We start from the raw sequence: 20678 nt of genomic DNA, 5'->3' as shown, positions 1-20678 counted from the left end.
ACCTAGAATTCAACCAGTTTTTACCATTCCATAGCCACCATCATCTCTTGCTGGGTAATTGCAACAGCCTTCCTTCTAACAGATTTCCCTGCTTTTAACCTTTTTTTCTATAGTCTGTTACTAACAGAATGATCCTTTGAAAACAAGTTAGATGGCAAGAGATTTTGTTCTATGCTAAGAAAATTTTATGAATTGAAAAGATCAGAGAATATTCTAGTCTAATTTTACTAAATCTGAAGGTTTGGGAGGCATCTTTAATGTAGATTTAGATTATGCCAATTTTTATGGGTGGGGAAGGAGTTATCAGGGGTAGTTTGTGGCCTTCCTCTTTTCTTCTCACTAACCCTCCACGCTATACACAGGAAGATGTGACATCTGTATCCCTGAGGAAATTGCAAATAGAGGGTATGAGTTGATTGCTATTCCAAAAAGTGGCTTTTAGTGGAAGCCTGGACCACTCTTTCTTTTAAAAAAATTTTTTTGGTAAAAATTTACTTGTGCCAAACAAAGGATATGCCTGGAAGGAAGATCTCAACAGACTGAAAATAATGCTTCTGGACCACCCTTTCTTAATAGAGGTCTGTTATTTCACTGCTACCTATAACCTCCTTTAGCAACACTTGCTTTCCTCTTAACCCCTGCCAAATTTAGTGTCTTCCCTCTACTCATACCTTTCTTTTTTCCCCCCTACTTTTGGATGGAACTGTTGTATTTCTTAAGACTTTTGACTCTATTTAAATTAGTATTTTATACTCTAAACTTTCTTCAGATATCCTGAAACCCATTCTTAAGGTTTTGATGTGAATTGCTTTTACTTTTGTTAATAAAGTTTCCAACAGAATGATACTGAACATGATAGTAAAAAGGAAATTGATACAAATAGGTGAAGAAGAAATCATATGTAGAATTATGGGAAATTTAAAGATATTTGGGTACTGTGCATTGAATATGCTTGTCATAATGCTAATGATTTCTAGAGGAGTTATATGATACTACATATAAAGAAGCTTGGAGATTGGTTGGCAAAAAAGAACTTATCTTTTTATATTTTTTGAAGGCAAGTGTTCTCTAATGAGTTTTTCTTTGATTATCTTTCAAAGAGTCCTCATATACTAGGATCAGCAATTATATCAAAAATTGTGATGTTGTGTATGCATTACTGTTGATTTTAGATCCTTTCAGATATTTGTACTTAATCTCTTGGTCTGAAGGTAGATATATGCCTGTTTTCTCAAGCCATTTCTTAGACCTGTGTTATCTAGCATGGTAACCACAAGCTATATGTTGGTATTGAGAATTTGAAATGTGGCTAGTCTGAATTGTAATGTGTGCTAAGTACAAAATGCCCACTGAAGTTTGAATCCTCAGCACAAAAAAATTATAAAATATCTCATTAGTAATTAAAAAAAATAATACATCTTGAATTGATATTATAGATATACTAGAGGCCCAATGCACAAATTCATGCATGGGTGGACTGCTGGCCCACCCCGATTGGGCTGGGGGAAGGGGACACAGGAGATTAGCCAGCTGGCCCCACCCCCGATCATGGTGGTGGGGACAAATAGGAGGCGGGGCAGGCTAGGGGGAGGGGCTGCAGGCAGTTGGTGGGCTGGCCCTGGCCTTCATCAGGGTGAGGGGATTGATTGGGGGTGGGGCCGGCTGGGGGGAGGGGCTGCGGGTGGTTGGTAGGTCAGCCCTGCCCCCGATCGAACTCCTGGTTGAGGGGACAATTTGCATATTAGCCTTTTATTATATAGGATTGGGTTAAATAAAATTAATTACCTGTGGGTATTTAAGAAGTGTTTTTATTACATTTTTTTAGAGAGAGAGGAAGGGAGGGGGAAAGAGAGAAACATTGATGTGTGAGAGAAACAGTGATTGGCTGCCTCCTGCATGCTGCCTATTGGGAATCAAGCCTGCAACCCTGGCATGTACCCTGACTGAGAATTGAATCAGTGACCTTTTGGTGCATACAACGATGCTCAACCAACTGATCCACACCTGCCAGGACCTGTTGTTTTTTTAAATGTGGCTAGTAGAAAATGTGAAATTATATATGAGGTTTGCATTATATTTTGCTTGGACATTGCCATCTTAAACTTATCTTTCTCTTTGTCTCTACACTTATAGAGCTATTTTAGCTCAGTTATGATCTGTTATATAGTTACTAAAAACGATTTTAGTATTACTTATTATAAAGGGATTTTTACCCCTGAAGTTAAATACTCTTATGTTGTTGTTGTTCTTGTTATTAACTATCTCAGGCCCTGAGTTTTCTTTTTTTAAACATTTGACTTTTGCCATCTCTCTCTTCTTTTTTTTTTAAATATTTTATTGATTTGTTTTACAGAGAGGAAGGGAGAGGGATAGAGAGTTAGAAACATAGATCAGCTGCCTCCTGCACACTCCCCACTGGGGGTATGCCCGCAACCAAGGTACATGCCCTTGACCGGAGTCGAACCTGGGACCCTTCAGTTTGTAGGCCGACGTTCTATCCACTGAGCCAAACCAGCCAGGGCTTTTGCCATATCTTGATCATGGTACCACATAAGCACAAGTTACTCTCTCTACATTGCCTGGAAGAATTTGAAGGAGAATTGAAAATAAAAGTATCAGAATTGATTTAATTCTTAATATTAGGACTATTAATAGTACATTTTACAATTCTTCCATTATTAATGTATATTTTTAAGACTTAAAGGCAATTTATATATGGTAAAAAATAAAATGGATAGAAAATTTTACATATGAGAAAGGAGATTTTGTCTGTTTGAATGTAAAATCCAGTAAACAAATAAGCAAAAGCACCTGCATTAACTCAGTCTGCTGTCATAGGTTTTATAAACTTGGATCTTAGCCATTATTACTGCTGTTTTTCCCTTCATGTTTAGTACTTTAAAGATTTAAGTTTATGGTTGTATTTTTATTACTTCTTTTGATGTGTTGGGTTCAATGAATGCTTTTTAAGGTTAAGCCTTGAGCTGTGTTTAAAACCAAGTGGCATATGCTCAGATCTAGGTAGTTTTTAAGTGAACAACTGATTATGCAGTAGCTGTGGATTATTTAAGGGAGATGTTGACTTCTGGGCTCTAAAATATACTTCAGAATAATTCATGTTATGTTGTTACCATAAAGGCATTAACAAAAATGACTTTGTCAAGCATTTGAAAAGAATTTATTTACTGGAGAACTATTATTATTATTATTATTCTCACTCAAAGAGTCCACATACATACTTAGGTATTGAAAATTATATACAAACACATTCACAAGAAGAGTGTACACGAAGTGAAAAAGTTTGGGCCAACAAGCTTTAATCTTTTTGTGTGTTAATGATTAGATTTGATAAAAGGGTTTTTTAAGCAAGGACAATTAGGGGAAAAGAATACTAGGGAGAAAAGAATCATGATAATTTAAATAATAGGGATTGTGGGAACAAAGAAGAAAAGTGAACTCACTAAATTCATATTCTTATATGGATAACTTTTTATAGACTCTGATAGAAACAAAATTTTGCTACTTGTTTGTTTTCTAGATTTTAGCATATCCTTGTTACCTTTTTGGTTCTCCCTAAGCTTTAAGGATTTCTGTTGGCTGTGTAGATAGATTTAGATTTAGATTGATCCTACAAGAATAATTTCTGAATCTATGTTCTGTATATCAATTTTAAAAAAAATTGTTGAGTAGCATTTCATGGTGTGGATATAACACAATTTGTTTAACCATTTACCTGTTGGATATTTGTATTCTTTTCAGTTTGTTGGCTCTTCATAATGGAGCTGTTAGGAACATTTGTATGCAGATTTTTGTGCGAACATGTTTTATTTCTCTGTGATAAATGCCCAAGAGCACAATTGTTGGGTCATCTGGTAAGTGCATATTTAGTTTTTAAAAACTGCAAGATTATTTTCTAAAGTTGCTGTATGATTTTGCTTTCCCACAAGGATTTTATGAGTTTCTCTGTGTTCTAATTAGATTGGATGTTATCCCTGTTTTTTATTGTAGTCATTCAAAGGTGTGTAATGATATCTCATTGTAGTTTTATTTTGCACTTTCTAATGGCTAAAGATACAGAGCATTTTTTTCATGTGCTTATTTGCCATTTATGTATCCTCTTTGGTGAAATGTCAGTTTATGTCTTTTGCTCATTTTCTAATAGGATATTTTTTTGCTGTTAAGTTCTGAGGGTTCTTTATAGATATACATTCTTTATCAAATATGTCATTTGCAAATATTTTCTCCCAGTCTAGCTTTTTTCATCCTCTTTATAGGGCTATTCAGAGCAAAAGTTTTTAATTTTGGTAAGACCCAATATGTCAGTTCTTCCCTTTATGTATTGTGCCTTTTGTGTCAAGTCTAAGAACTCTTAAGAACTCTAGTACAAAGTCTTGAAGATTTTTTTTTCTTAAAATTTATAGTTTTACATTTTACATTTAAGTTTGTGATCCATTTTGAGGTAATATTTGCATAAGATAAAAGTTTAGGTTGAGGTTAGTTTTTTCTTTTTAAGTCCAGTTGCTCAAGCACCATTTGTTCGAAATAATACCTTTTCTCCATTGAATTGCTTGTGTACTGTTGTCAAAAATCAGTTGGGCATACTTGTGTGACCTGTTCCTGGATTTTCTGTTCAGTTCCATCCATTTGCACGTCTGTCTATCACTGCCACACTTTGTTTTTTTGTTTTGTTTTAAGATTTAAAAAAATACATATTTTTAATTGTTGATAGTATTACAGATATCTCCCATTTCCTCCTTCCTTTACCTCCCTCCTCTCAGCCCCTACCTACTCCCCCAGGTCTTCACTACCCTATTGGCCATCTCCATGGGCTATGCATACAAGTATGTAAGTTCTTTGGTTTATCCTTGTCCCCTCAACCCCACATCGAGGTATGTCAGTCTGTTCAATGCTAAGATTTTTTCAATTGAATTTTAGAGAGAGAGGAAGGAGAGGGAGAGAGAGCAAAAAAACATCAATGTGAGAGCAAAACATTGATTGGCTGCCTTCTGCACGCCCCCTACCATGGATTGAGCCAAGCATGTGTACTAACCGGGAATCCAGTGCATAGGACGATGCCCAATCAACTGAGCCACAGTGGCCAGGGCAGTACTATGCTGTTTTGTAGTGAGCCAAAACATCAGGAAGAGTGATTCTTCCCACTTGATTCATATTTTTTCAAAATTGCTTTGGGTCTTGTAGGACCTCTTCCTTCCTACACAAATTTTAGAATAAGCTTTTATCTGTACCTATAAAAAATCTTTCTGGGATTTTACTAGGAATTGCATTACACCTATAGGTCGGTTTGGGGAATATTAATATCATTACTGTGTTGTGCCTTCCAATAAGTGAACAATTTTTTAGAACTTTGATTTTGTTCATCAACATTGTGTAATTTTCAATATATAGATCTGCACATGTTTTGTTTTGCTTTTTGGATTTATACGTATGTATTTCATTTTCTTTAGAGCAACTGTAAATGGCATTGTATTTGTAATTTAGGTTTTCACATGTTTATTGATAGTATATAGGAATGTGTTTGATTCTTATGCATTAACCTTGTATCCTGTGATCTTGCAGAACTCACTTATTAGTTCTAGGGAATTTGGGGGTAGATTTTTTGGCATTTTTGAGGTAATAATGTCATCTGCAATCAGGGACAGATTTTTTTTCTTTTGTTCCAATCTGTTTGCCTTTTATTTACTTACTAGAGCCCCGGTTCACAAAATTCGTGTACTGGGGGAGGTCCCTCAGCCTGGCCTGCACCCTCTTGCAGTCTGGGACCCCTCGGGGGATGTCCGCCTTCTGGCTTAGACCCTATCCCCCCCGGGATCGCGGTGGGGATCAGGCCTAAGCTGGCAGTCAGACATCCCTCTCGCATTCCGGGGCTCTTGCAGTCCAGGACCCCTCACTCCTTATTGCCTGCCTGCAGCAGAGGCTTCTGGCTGAGTGGCACTCCCACTGTGGGAGTCCACTGACCACCAGGGGGCAGCTCCTGCATTGAGTGTCTGCCCCCTGGTGGTCAGTGTGCATCATAGCAACCAGTCATTCCACTGTTCAGTCGATTTGCACATTAGAGTCTTATTATATAGGATCCTACTTTATTTGCCGGCTAGAGCTTCTATAACTGTGTTGAATAAGATTGATGAGAGCAGCCATCCATACTTTGTACTAGAGCTTAGGGGGGGGAAAGCATATAGTTTTTACTATTAAATTGTGATGATAGCTGTGGGATTTTTATAGATGTTCTTTATCAAGTTGAGGAAGTTCCTTTTTATTCCTAATTTACTGAGAATTTTTATTGTGAATTTTGTCAAATGCTTTTTCTGTCATTGATATGATTATGTAATTTGTCTTCTTTAGTCCTTTGTTATGGTAGGTTACATTGATTTTCAAATGTTGAATTGGCATTGCTTACCTAGATTAAATCCCAATAATCTTTTTATATATTTCTGGATATTATTTATTGATAATTTTTGTTTAGGATTTTGCATCTGAGTTCATGAGACATATTGGCTTGAAGTTTTTGTTTCTGTTCTTTGGTGTACAGTGTTTGTCTGGGTTTGGTGCCAGAGTAATATTGGCCTCATAAAATGACTTGGGAAGTATTCCCTCTTTTTAGAAGAGATAGTGTAATATTAGAATTAACGCTTTAAATTTTTGATAAATTTTCCAGTAAAGCCATCTGAGTCAGAGGGTTTCTTTTTCTTGAATTTTTAAAACTATGAATTCAATTTATTTAATGGTCATAGGACTCTTTAGATTATCTGTTTCATTTTGATTGAGTTTTAGAAAGTGTGGTTTCTGAAGACTTGGTCCATTTTTTTCCAAGTTATTGAATTTATGAGTATAAAATTCTTCTTAGTATTTCCTTGTTGTCCTTTTAATAGCTGTGGAATCTGTAGTGATAATCTTCTATTTCATTTTTATATTTGTGATTTCTGTTTTTTCCCTTTTTATCTTTGTCAATATTACTAAAGGTTTGTTAATTTTATTGTTTTTTATGAAGAGCCAGCTTTTTGTTTCCTTAATTTTTCTGTTTTTGTTTTCATTTTATTGAACTCTACCCTTTGTAATTATTTCCTCCCTCTGCTTGCTTTAAGTTTGTTTTTCTCTTTTTTGTAGTTTTGTGATGTAGGAGCTAAGATTATTGATATAAGACCTTTCTTTTTTTCTAATGAAAGCATTTAATGCTATAAATTTTCCACTGGATACTGCTTTAGCTGCATTTGACAAATTTTGATATGTTGTTTTTCATCTTTCTTAACTCTGTGTATTTTTGTTTTTCTTTGAGACTTCCTGTTGGCTCATGGATTATTCAGTAGTATGTTGGTAAATTTCCAAGTGTGTGGAGTTTTATTGAATTCTAGTTGGATTCCATTATAGGCAAAGAATATGATTTCAGTTCTTTCAAATATTTTAAGGATTGTTTTATGGCCCAAGATATTGTGTATTTGAATGAATGTTCCACAGGCACTTGAAAATAATGTATGTTCTGTTTATTTTTGACTCTACCTAATTTTATTGGAATACCACCTACCTCTCTCTATGCAACTTTCCCTCTACTCCCTGCCCCATCTATTCTGTTTGGTTCCTGTTCCTTATTGTTGGTTTATATAAACAGTTGTTTTTTTAATTCTTATTTCTTTCTCATAGAATTCTTTCCCATAATTTCTTTAATGTCTCATTTGACATTTTCTATAATTTTAAATAAAATTTAATATTTTTTGTTCTAAATAGTCACTAGTTTTTATCTTGGCAGTGTAATTTGTGCTTACAGTAGTGGCAGATTGACCTTGAAATATTAGGACTCCAAGGTGAAACATGGTGGTATGTTTTTGTTATTCTTCTAAATTGACCTTGAAATATTAGGATTCCAAGGTGAAACATGGTATGTTTTTTGTTATTCTTTTAAAAGGCACCCGTACACTATGATTTTCTGCATAAACTTAGATAAAATTAGAAATTATATGCTAAGCATATTGCTAGGCATTAAATGGTAAGTAGATTGTGTCCTCAGAGCACATAGTGAATCCTCTGTGATGGTTCTAATAGTATAGGGCAACATATGCCAGATATTTATTGGAGAAGTATTACAGGAATTTGGAAAAAGAGTAAAGACTGAGGGCAGGGTTAATTTGTGTGGTTTTTTAAAGAAGATAATACTTGAATGAGTGGTAGGTGGAGTGGGAAAGGAAGTTGAAAGGAAATTGAGGAACATTATCTTTATATGGGGACTACTAAACCAAAATGAGTATGGCCTATGAAAAGGAGAATGGAGGATATTCTGTGAGGCTGTAGGGTTATGAAGTATAAATGTAGAGAGATAGGGTTCTTGAGCACCGAGAAAGATTTTAAAGTTGAGCCCTAACCGGTTTGGCTCAGTGGATAGAGTGTTGGCCTGCGGACTGAAGGGTCCCAGGTTCGATTCCTGTCAAGGGCATGTACCTTCGTTGTGGGCACATACCCAGTAGGGGGTGTGCAGGAGGCAGCTGATGGATGTTTCTCTCTCATTGATGTTTCTTACTCTCTATCCCTCTCCCTTCCTCTCTGTAAAAAATCAATAAAATACTTAAAAGAAAAAGAATTTAAATTTGAGCAGGAGGTAGTAGTTGTTTTAAAGCTTCTTAATCTAAAGAGTGTCTTGAAGGGTGAAGTTAAAACATCAGGATAACCTGGGAGCTTGCTAGAAATGCAGAATCTAATACCCTATCTCAGAGTCCTCATTTTTAACAACATACTGATGATTTGTTTTTTATTTTTGTTTTTGTTTTATTGATTTCAGAGAGGAGGGGAGAGGGAGAGAGAGAGAGAAACATCAATGATGAGAGAATCATTGATTGGCTGCCTCCTGCACGCCCCCCACTGGGGATCAAATCCGCAACCCTGGCATGTGCCCTTGACCGGAATCGAACCTGGGACCTTTCAGTCTGCAGGCCGATTCTCTATCCACTGAACCAAACCGGCTAGGGCCATACTGATGATTTGTTATGTATGATCAGGTTTGATAAGTACTCGTGTGAAGGGAAGTTAATCAAACAGAACTGTGTGCAAATTGGATTCTAGAGGAGAGAGATTTCATTAAGATCCTTATATTAGTTATCCAGTAGAAATGGAGATGAAAGAGAGAGTTAATTAAAGAAATATAAGCAATAGAATTTAATGACCAAGGTTTGGAGAATGGAAGAGAGTGCTGAATTGAAGATTGTGATCAAATTTTGGCACTGGACAACTGAAAACTGGGTGGGCCATTGACAGGAAATAAAAAGCCTGGGTGGCATAAAAAGCTGTGATGATTTTTTACTCCCAGGCCACCAGAACATTTTGTTAACAGAAAATCAGCATGATAATAACTGTTAAAAATAAATGAAAAAGCTGGTAATTCCTAAATTCTGAAATAAACAGCATTTTCATTTTTTGCATGTTATCTTCATTTCTTATTAATATGTGAACTCATTTTACACTGTTCTTATTAGTGTAAAGCTGTTTTGTATAATTTAAAAATTTATTGTGTAAATACTTTCATGCTTTTTCATAATTTAATTAGTTTAAAGGAATTTATTTCATTATAAAGTACATACACGCTCAATTTTTAAAAGCGCAAATTTAAAATAACTGATTCCAGTATTTACATTTTATTTTTTTGAAGTACAATCTGCATTTATTTAACCCCCGGAGAACTTTTCTTCACTCCTTAAAGACTTAGCTCCTTACATGGGCTTTGGTGGAGGTTGTGGGGCAGCACCCACAGGTCTAAATCAGGGTGGGAGTGTTCGGTCCTTCCGGGCTTCATGAGAATGATTTCTGACTCTCTTGCTGTGAATGGCACAGCTCACACAGTAATGCAGCTTCACATACAGCTTGGGAAGCACATAGGCGTTGAAGACACTCGCTTCGGAGATGTCCCTAAAAACTGTGGCCTCTACTATTTTTCGAATGACAAACTTCTTAAAGGCCTTGTTTGGGCATGCACTGGGCGTAGTTGGTGCAACGAATAGGCAGCATATGGCCTCGGCCTTTTTTGGCACGATAATTATTTCTTCTTTTCTTGGTCATTTTGGGAACGAGGACCTGAGAGAGCCCAGTATTTACATTTTAGATTCATAAGGAATAAAATGTTTGATTCTAATAGATTTTAATGAGAATGTAGATTGGTGCAACTTTTTAAAATACAATTTGGCAATGTTGTCAAAACTAAAAATTGCACGTACCATGTTTGATCCAGCAATTTCATTTCTAGGAATTTGTTCTACAGATATACTGGCTCTAGGTCAATTAATCTATAGGCTAGTCAAATTTACCGATTCTTTCTATCAATATATTCAGGAAAATATTTCTCTAATGCACATGGACAAAATTGCATTATGTCATGGGATAATTTTTCAGTTTACTCTGATATCATTAGTCTTTCTAAAAATTGTTTTTTTCCCAGCATTTTCTGATATCTACAATTTTTTCAAAAGTTTTTTTTCTAGCATTTTGGTATTTTTAGGGTTTTTTGGTCACTTTTAAAGTGTATCTGTCAACCTTTTTTTATGTTTTTGACTGAAATTTACAGCTATTTATGTTGGATGGAGTGATTTTAATGTTTTAAGAGTTTTCAATGAGATTTGCTGACAATTTTCCTTTTGTCATTTTAAAGAAGGTTCAACTTGTTCTACATTAAAGGTCATAGCTTGGTTGAGTTTTATAAATATATTTAATATTCAGAAAAACATTTCACAATTAGTAATCATTATTTCACTATAAATCTAACATATATTTAACACAAATATATTGTAGGGCCATGTGTTTGATTTGTTCAGTCCTTGAGATGAATATGTAAATAAGTGACTTCTGCAGAATGAATTTTTGAGAATTGGTTTGTTTCTGATGTACTAGCACACAGAAACACATGTTAAAGGGTGTGCATTGTAATATTGTGATATCAAAAGTCAGGAAAGCACAGAAATTTATGTCAGTAGTCTTGTTAAATTACGTGCACATCTGTATGATGGAAATATGCTGCAGCTCTGAAGAAGAATGAAGTAGTGATATAGGTGATAGGATAGAAAGGTTTCTAGTGTATATTAAGTAAAATAGGACAAGTTCAAAACAATGTGCAGAGTCCTTTTCATTTTCAATTTAAAAAGATATTCATAAGTATATGCTTATATATACATAGTCAATATATCTAAAGGAGTACATTAGAATTATTTACAGTGATTGTCATTAGGCTATGAAAGATGGAAACAAAGTTAATAGCTACTCTTATTGTGTTTTAATTTTGATCATTTTTAATGAGTAAAATAAAGAAATATCCTATATAATAAAGAGGTAATATGCAAATTAACAACACACCCTCATAAGATGGCTGCCTATGACCAGGCCAGCTGGGGGTTAGTGAGGGATGACCAAACGACTGAACAAGCAGGCTGCGTGGGGTGACCAGGCTGGCAGAGGGGTTAGTGAGGGACGACCAAATGACTGAACAGCTGTCTGCATGGGGAGACCAGGCCAGCAGGGGGTTAGTGAGGGACGACCAAACGACTGAACAATAGGCTGCGTGGGGCGACCGACCAGGCTGGCAGGGGGGCAGTTAGGGGCAACCAGGCCAGCAGAGGGGGCCAGTTGGAGGCGACCAGGCTGGCGGGGGGCGGGGGGTGGTGGGGTAAGGGGTGATCAGGCTGGCGGGGGGGGGGGGAGTTAGGAGTGACTAGGCCGGTAGGGGGGGCAATTGGGTGATCAGGCCAGCACGCAGAGGCAGTGAGGGGCGATCCGGCCAGTAGGAGAGGGAGGCAGTTAGGGGCAACTAGGCAGGCAGGCAGGTGAGTGATTAGGAGCCAGTGGTCCAGGATTGTAAGAGGGATGTCCGACTGTCAGTCCTGGGGATCGGGCCTAAACTGGCATTCAGACATCCCCTGAGGGGTCCTGGATTGGAGAGGGTGCAGGCTGGGCTGAATTTCGTGCACCGGGCCTCTAATATAGCATATATTCATTGTAGAACATGTGAAAATGACTTGTAGAATTCTCTCAAAGTTAACTACTGTTAAGAAGTTTGTTTTACTGTGTTTTCTTTTAATCTTATATTACACAATATTATACACACACACACACACACGCACACACACACACGGTGAGGCAAAAATAGGTTTACAGTTGTGAGTACAGAAACAGTTTATTCTTATATTATTCTTAATTATTGTATTTTTCATATGAACAACTGTAAACCTATTTTTGTTTCACCCTATATATACATGCAACATCATCTTTATTCATTCATCTATTGATGGACATCTAGGGTTGCTTTCATATCTTGCCTATGACTAGTAATGCTGCAATGAATATAGGGGTGCATATATCTTTTTGATATAGTGTTTTTGTTTTCTTTGGATAAATACTCAGAAGTGGAATTGCTGGATTTTATAGCAGCTCTATTTTTAGTTATTTGAGGAACCTTCATACTGGTTTCCATAGTGGCTGCACCAGTTTACAATTCTAGCAACAGTGTATGAGCAACATTTGTTGTTTGTTGCCTTATTGATGATAGCCGTTCTGACAGGTGTGAGGTGTTATCTCATTTTGGTTTTGACTTGAATTTTCCTGATGATTAGTGATGTAGAGCATCTTTTCATATGCCTCTTGACCATCTTTATGTCCTCTGGAAAAATGTCTATTCAGGTTCTCTGCCCATTTTTTTAAAATATTTTTTTATTGATTTCAGAGAGGAAAGGAGAGGAAAGAGATAGAAACATCAGTGATGAGAGACAACCATTGATCAACTGCCTCCTTCTTGCCCCATACTGAGAATAGAGCCCACAACCCAGGCATGTGCTCTGACCTGACCAGGAATCGAACCGTGACCTCTTGATTCATAGGTCGATGCTCAACCACTGAGCCACACTGGCTGGGCTCTTCCCATTTTTTAATTGAATTGTTTGTCTTTTTGGTGTTGTATGAGTTCTTTATGTATTTTGGATATTAACCCCTTATCAGATGTATCATTGGTGAATATCTTCTTCCATTCAGTAGGTTATCTTTTGTTTTGTTGATAGTTTTCTTTCCTGTGCAATTTTTTTTAGTCTGATGTAGTCCTATTTGTTTGTTTTTCTTTTGTTCTCCTTGTCCAAGGACAGGCTATTAAAAAAATATTACTGAGAGCAATGTGAAAGAGTTTTCTGCTTATGTTTTCTTCTAGGAGTTTTATGGTTTAGGTCTTATATTTAAATCTTTAATCCATTTTGAATTTATTTTTGTATACTATGGTGGGAGAAAGTGTCCAACATCATTTTCTTTGCATGTATCTGTCCAGTTTTCCCAACACCATTTCTTCAAAGAGACTATATTTATCCCTATTGTATATCTCTGTCTTCTTCTATGTAGGTTAATTGATTACATAATTGTGGATTTATTTCTGGGTTCCCAATTCATTCTGTTGATCTATATATCTATTTTCATGTGAGTACCACAGTTTTATTTTAATTAAAAAATATATGTATTTTATTGATTTCAGAGAGGAAGAGAGATAGAACATCAGTGATGAGAGAGAATCATTCATTGGCTGCCTCGTGCACCTGGGCATGTGCCCTTGACTGGAATCGAACCTGGGACCCTTCAGTCCACAGGCCAACGCTCTATCCACTGAGCCAGACCAGCCAGGGCTGAGTACCACAGTTTTGATTTTTGTAGCTTTATAGTATAGTTTGACATTGGGGAGCATGATACTTCTCATTTTTTTCTTTTTCAAGATTTCTTTGACTATTTGGGGTCTTTTGTGGTACCATATAAATTTTAGGAATAGTTGTTTAATTCTGAGAAGAATGCCATTGGTATATGAGTAGATTTTGCATTGAATCTATATATTGCTTTAGGTAAGAAGGACCTTTTAACAATATTAATTCTTCCAATTCATGAGTAAGGTATATCTTTCTGTTGTATCTTGTTCAGTTTCTTTCTTCAGTGTCTTATAATTTTCAGAATACAGGTGTTTCACATCTTTGGTTAAATTTATTTCAAGGTATTTTATGCTTTTTGATGTAATTGTAAGTGGGATTGTTTTCTTAATTTCTCCTTTCGATTTTTTTGTTATTGGTGTATAGAAATGCTACAGATTTTTGTACATTGATTCTGAATTCTGCAACTTTACTGACTTTGTTTATTGTAATAATTTTTTGGTGGTGTCTTAAGGTTTTATCTATATACTATCATGTTATTCTATACAATATGCAAATTGACTGAACAGCAGAACAACCGGTTGGCAGGGGGTGGGGCTGTTGAGCAGGCGGCACCAGGTCAGCCAAGGCGCGTGCCAGAGGGCAGAGGGAGGGGATGGTGATGTGGGGAGGGGCGGGGGTGACCAGCAGTGGCAGAGGGGCAATGGGGTTGGTGGGGCCGTCTGCTCGCTTGGCGGCGCTGTCCCCTGATCAGCTCGCCTCGTTTGCTTCCCACAGAGGGAGGCCAGGCTGTGGCTTAGGACATCCCCTGAGGGCTCCTGGACTGTGAGAGGGTGTAGGCCGGGCTGAGGGACCCCCAAGTGCATGAAAATTCTAGTCTCTAATGAGAGTTTACTTCTTTCAGACTCAAGTGCCTTTTATTTCTTTTTCTTGTCAGATTGCTGTGTCTAGGACTTCCAATACTATCTTGAATAGAATTGGTGAATAGTGGATTCTTGTTTCTTTTTGTTTTTCACCATTGAGTATAGTAGCTGTCAGTTTGTCAAAATAGCAATGTTTTTTTAGATATGTTCCTTCTATGTCTAGTCTGTTGAGAGTTTTTATCATAGAAGGATGCTGAATTTTGTCAAATGTTTTTTTCTGCATCTTTTGAGATGATCATGTGGTTTTATGCTTTATTTTGTTAGTGTAATGTATCAGATTGATTTACAGATATTGAACCATTCTTTCATCCCTGGGATTAATCCTACTTGGTCATAGTGTATAATCCTTTTGATATATTGTTGAATGGATTTTTGCATCTATGTTGAAGAATTATTGGCTGGTAATTTTTTTTAAATGTCTTTGTCTGGTTTTGGTATTAGAGTAATGCTGGTTTCATAAAATGAGTTTTTTTTTTCCTTTTTATGTATATTTTTGAAAAAAAGTTAAATTGATTTGAGAGAGAGAGAGAGAGAGAGAGAGAGAGATCAGTTTGTTGTCTCATTTATGCATTCATTGGTTGATTCCTATATGTCCTGACCAAGGATGGAACTCCCAATCCTGGTGTATTGGGGTGACATTTTTAGAAATAGTTTAAGAAGGATAAATATTAATTATTTGTCTCAGTACTTGCTCTCTGTATATGTGTATACTTGAGTTTGGTCATGGGAGGGTGAGAATTCAGTGTCCTCCTATGCTGCTGTCATCTTGGACTTCCTCTTACATTTTTTTTTTTTGGTATTAGTTTACTTACAGTAACATTAGTGTTTTCTAGTTGTCATGTACTTTCTAAAATATGATAGTGACACAAAATAAACTTAAAGTATCATTTTTAGTGGTACTTAATATTTCATTATGTTTCTGGTGGGAATGTTTCTATGTTGATTGGGTTGATGGCTGATCTTGTGAGTTGCGTGTAAAGTCTCTTTTTTCTTCATGGGTTCATATCTGTCACTCTCAAAGCTTCCTAGTGGGTTGAAGGTGGTAAGGTGTTGGCCTCTTTGAGTAGGAAAACTTTCCCCCATTGGACATCTGAATATTTCTCAATTTTTGATGATCTACAGTTCTACATAGAGCAAGAGTTTACCTTTTGTTCTTGTTAATCTTCACTTGAGGACATTTTTACCATTAATTTTTTATTTTTAAGGAGAGTGGAAGGGGTGGGGGAGAGAGAGAAAGACAGACATATATGTGAGAGAGGCACATTGACTGTTGCCTCCCACACTCGGCAACGCAGGTACGTGCCCTTGGCCAGGAATCGAACCTTTGAGCCTTTGGCATGCAGGTCGATATTCTAACCACTGAACACCACTGGCCAGGACAGTAGTTTACCCTTTTTTTAAAAAATTGATTTTAGAGAGGAAGGGAGAGGGAGAGATAGGAACATCAATGATGAGAGAGAATCATTGATTGGCTGCCTTCTGCACGTCTCCTACTGGGGATGGAGCCCACAATCTGTGCATGTGCCCTGACTGAGAATTGAACCATGACCTCCTGGTTCATAGGTTGAGGCTCAGCCACTGAGCCACAATGGCTGGGCTAGTTTGCCTTTATAACTGAGTGTGATTTTGATCCAGTAGAGATATTTATCCTCTATATTTATCCTCTAAGGCAGGGGTGGTGCAAGACTGTATGAGGCCCTCAAAATCATTTGGTCTGGCCCTGCTAAGGCATTAAGGGTGAGTTAATTAAATGTTTCACCAAATATAGCAGGCTAATTTTTAAGTTGATAATATTGTATGGCCCGAGAATGATGTTCTAAATATCCAAGTGACCCTATGACAGAAAGGCTCTCCACTCCTTCTCTAAGGGTATTAGGAATACAAGCATTTTAATTAGTCATGCCAACACTAATGAATTTTAATCAGATTATTGTCTGTGGAAAATTACATTAAATCATTTACGTTTATTGGTTAGTTATCCACATCATAACATTAAACCTTTTCAGACTTTCTTTTTCCAGTATTTTTTTACTCATTATTTTTACGAAGACCAATTCTTTTCCTTTTACATCTAGAATGAACATTTTTAATTTGATTAGATTTTGTTTTTAATTAAGTTAACAGATTATAGCTTTGGTATTTATTAGTTTTTATTTGAACTTCTACCAAATTCAGTTTGTCTACATATTGCACACTGAAATTTTGTTTAGAAAAGTTGACTCATCAGTTTTTAGACAGCAGCATATTTTTTGCAGTTTTAGTCATGGTCTGCCAGTTTTGTTGATTAACTGTGCATTTATATTATAGTTTGGCAAAAAGACTGATGTTTCATTTTTTAGCTAATCTGTGAGAAAATGGTAAGCATTTCTCTTTGATATTATAAGACTGCAAACACTAATGTCACATTCAGTGAGTCTCAGAATTCTTCTTTCAATTCTTTTGCTTTTCAATTGCCTTCACCCTAAAAGTACTGGTTGGCCTTCTTTATTTTGGAGGTTTCCTGTTCCAGTGATGAGATTTTAAAATGAAGTAGTCTGTTTGCAAGTGACTTATTCATATCTTTGGTAAAATTTTGTTCTGTAGTTGTCTTTGGTAATACCTGTGTAGTACAGCAAGGCGATTTGGGTGTCTAAATATAGATCTTCATATTGATTTAAACCAGACCTCAGCTTGTTTAAATTGACTGATAAATTGTATTAACTGTACTCTCAAGTGCTAGCCAGACAAGTTGAAATACCTTACATTGCTTTTAGTTAAATTATTTGCTTAAGCTGTGTTTCTAATCATGAAATTATTGGAGCAGAGGATAATGCCATCGTTATGAATTTTGCATAGTATAGATTTTCAAAAGACTTGAACCAATTTATAATGCCATCATCACAGTATAAGCAACTCAGTTTTCAATTTTTTCTTTAGAGTTAGTTATTACTATTTTTAAATGTTTACTTAGGTAGCTAGGAGTAAAATTGTCTCTTGGAGTTGCTTTAATTTACATTTTCATTTTTTTGTATAGAAATTTAATAGGAACAACAAATCAGCAGCAGGATTGGAAAATATTAACTCTTAACCAAAGCTTTTGATTATGCTACTTTCTATTCACTACATTAATGCTTTGAATCAAAACCTATTTAATAATTAAGATTGGTTATTAGCATGATGAAATAGAGTATTCCTGGAAGAAAAGTCATAGAGTACTATTGTACTCTTGGAACAGAGGAGTTCTTTTGTCTTATGTTCCCCTAGCCTGTGAATAGAATAATATGCTACTTTAATCCTGCAGTTTGACAGTCACTGTGCTTAAATCTCTCTGTATGTCTGCTCAGTTCAGTCAATTAAAAAACTCACTGTTTATTTCTTTGCCAAGTTAGTAATGCCACAATATATTTTGCAGGGGAGTTAAATTATTTGTCATGTTTTTATAGTTTCTCTATTTTTTAGTCAGCCAAAAATAATAGTGTAGCCCAACTTTTCCTTACTGTTTTTTTTTTAATTAAATATATTTTTATTGATTTCAGAGAGGAAGGTTGAGAGAGACAGAAACATCAATGGTGAGAGAGAATCATTGATTGGCTGCCTCCTGCACACCCTCTCCTGGGGGGCTGAGCCTTCAACCCTTACAACTGTGAATTGAACCATGACCTCCTTGTTCATAGGTCAATGCTCAACCACTGAGCCACGCCATGTGGCCTTACTGTTTTTAAATATAGTTTTAAAGCTGTAAGCAATTTAACTATGATAAATTTAGAAATCTTTTAAAATAATCTTTTAAATTAAGCATTTCACCAGTTCATTTGTTAGGAGACAAGGAACACTTTAATAGGTTAAGTGAATATTTTTATGTATTTTTCCACTTATGGCCCTTTTATGACTCTTATTCAAACCTCCAAATCAACAATTTTATTAAAACATGGTTGTAAGGCAGGTTCATCACTCTTTTTTAAACATGTCAATAAGAAATTATAATTGCATCTTTTAAAAGATTTTTTCCTTTTTCTTTATTGTCTAAAGTTTTACATGAATCTCCTTTCTTCCCAATTGACCACTCCCCCCCCCCCCCCAACCATTGCCACCCCAGGCAAGCCTCCACCGCCTGGTAGTGTCCATTGTAGTGTATGTGTCCATTGGTTATGCTAATATGCCTGCATACAAGTCCTTGGGTTGCTCTTTAACCGCCGCCCCCCCTGTCATTTGTCTCTGGATCTATTCTTATTCATCAAATTATGTTGATCATTATATCCCACATATGAGTGAGATCATGTGATATTTATCTTTCTCCAACTGGCTTATTTCACTTAGCATAATGCTCTCCAGTTCCATCAATGCTGTTGCAGATGGTAAAAGTTCCTTCTTTTTTATAGCAGCATACTATTCCATTGTGTAGATGTACCAAAGTTTTTTAATCCATTCATCTGCTGATGGGCACTTAGGCTGTTTCCAAATGTTAGCTATTGTAAATAGTGCTGCTATGAAAATAGGGATGCACATATCTTTTCTGATTGGTGTTTCTGGTTTCTTGGGATATAGTCCTGGAAGTGGGATCAAATGGGAGTTCCATTTTTAACTTTTTGAGGAAACTCCATACTGTCTTCCACAGTGGCTACACCAGTCTGCATTCCCACCAGCAGTGCAGGAGGGTTCCTTTTTCTCCACATCCTCACCACCACTTGTCATTTGTTGATTTATTGATGATAGCCATTCTGACAGGTGTGAGATGGTATCTCATTGTTGTTTTGATTTGCATCTCCCGGATGATTAGTGACTTTGAGCATATTTTCATATGTCTCTGAGCCTTCTGTATGTCCTCTTTCGAAAAGTGTCTATTTAGATCCTTTGCCCATTTTTTGATTGGATTGTTTATCTTCCTTTTGTTAAGTTGTATGAGTTCTCTGTAAATTTTGGAGATTAAAACCCTTATCGGAAATATCATTGGCAAATATGTTCTCCCATGCAGTGGGTTTTCTTGTTGTTTTGTTGATGGTTTCTTTTGCTGTGCAGAAGCTTTTTATTTTGATGTAGTCCCATTTGTTTATTTTCTCCTTAGTCTCCATTGCCCTAGGAGCTGTGTCTGTAAAAATATTGCTATAACATATGAAAAAAGATTTTTTTAAAAAGTATGTTTTTATTGATTTCAGGGAGAGGAAGGGAAAGGGAGAGGGAGAGGGAGAGGGAGAGGGGGAGAGAGAGAGAGAGAAACATCAATGATGAGAGAGAATTGTTGATTGGCTGCCTCCTACTGGCAATCGAGCCTGAAATCTGGGCATGTGCTCTGACTGGCAATCAAATCGTGACCTCCTGGTTCATGGGTCGACACTCAACCTCTTAGCCACACCTACCAGGCTAAAAGATTTTTAACTCTTATTTTGTTTAGAATTTTTTTAAAAAAATATTTTTTTACAGAGAGGAAGAGAGAGGGATAGAGTTAGAAACATCGATGAAAGAGAAACATAGATCAGCTGCTCCCTGCACACCTCCTACTGGGGATGGTCCCACAACCAAGGTACATGCCTTTGACCGGAATCGAACCTGGGACCTTTCAGTCTGCAGGCCGACGTTCTATCCATTGAGCTGAACCAGTCAGGGCTGTTTAGAATTTTTTATAACATGCGAGGTGCATACTTAAAAGTTTTTTTTCTCTCTTTAATTTCTTTTGGTGCCAAACATGTTTTAGGACTAGTTTGGAAAGGTTGCTTAAGTACTGTGAGATGCTTACTGCTATGACCTGCTTGTAGTGAGGAACATTTAATACAATATGTAGCAAGATCTTGTTTGGCTAGTTAACACATTTCGTACTGCTCAGGAGTTTTCTCGTGTTTCGCGCGCCATCTGTTAAGGACTGCTCACAAGTGTTCTCGTTTTCACGCCCATGGAAAAAGGAGCGAATCTAGATACTTATGTAAATTTTGTTTGGTCCCTCTTCATAGAGGGAAATGTTTTACACAGTACCATACGTTAAAAAAGTACTAGGAACTTTAATTGTTTAATTGTTTTTGTAAATAAAAATGTTATAATTATTGAAAAACAACACCTAAAGTGCATTATGATGATTTAAATAACATGCAGTTTGCCCAAAAACATGCGGTCCCTGGCATATGTCTTAGAGATTTCT

General features: G+C 36.4%; 1 protein-coding gene and 1 pseudogene across 6 annotated transcripts in view; one reads left to right on the top strand and one right to left on the bottom strand.

Moving 5' to 3' along the window:
- CNOT4 (CCR4-NOT transcription complex subunit 4) overlaps nucleotides 1-20678 on the top strand; it is a 148198-nt gene that overhangs the window by 17857 nt on the left and 109663 nt on the right. The gene's annotated exons all lie outside the window — the stretch shown is intronic.
- Nucleotides 9708-10053, bottom strand: LOC308526938 (small ribosomal subunit protein eS26-like; annotated as a pseudogene). The gene has a single exon. The product of its transcript is annotated as a small ribosomal subunit protein eS26-like (transcript).

Source organism: Myotis nattereri (genome assembly GCF_964212035.1).
Source record: "Myotis nattereri genome assembly, chromosome: 11".
In the NCBI taxonomy this organism is placed as follows: domain Eukaryota; kingdom Metazoa; phylum Chordata; class Mammalia; order Chiroptera; family Vespertilionidae; genus Myotis; species Myotis nattereri.
This window is presented reverse-complemented; position numbering and strand designations above follow the sequence as displayed.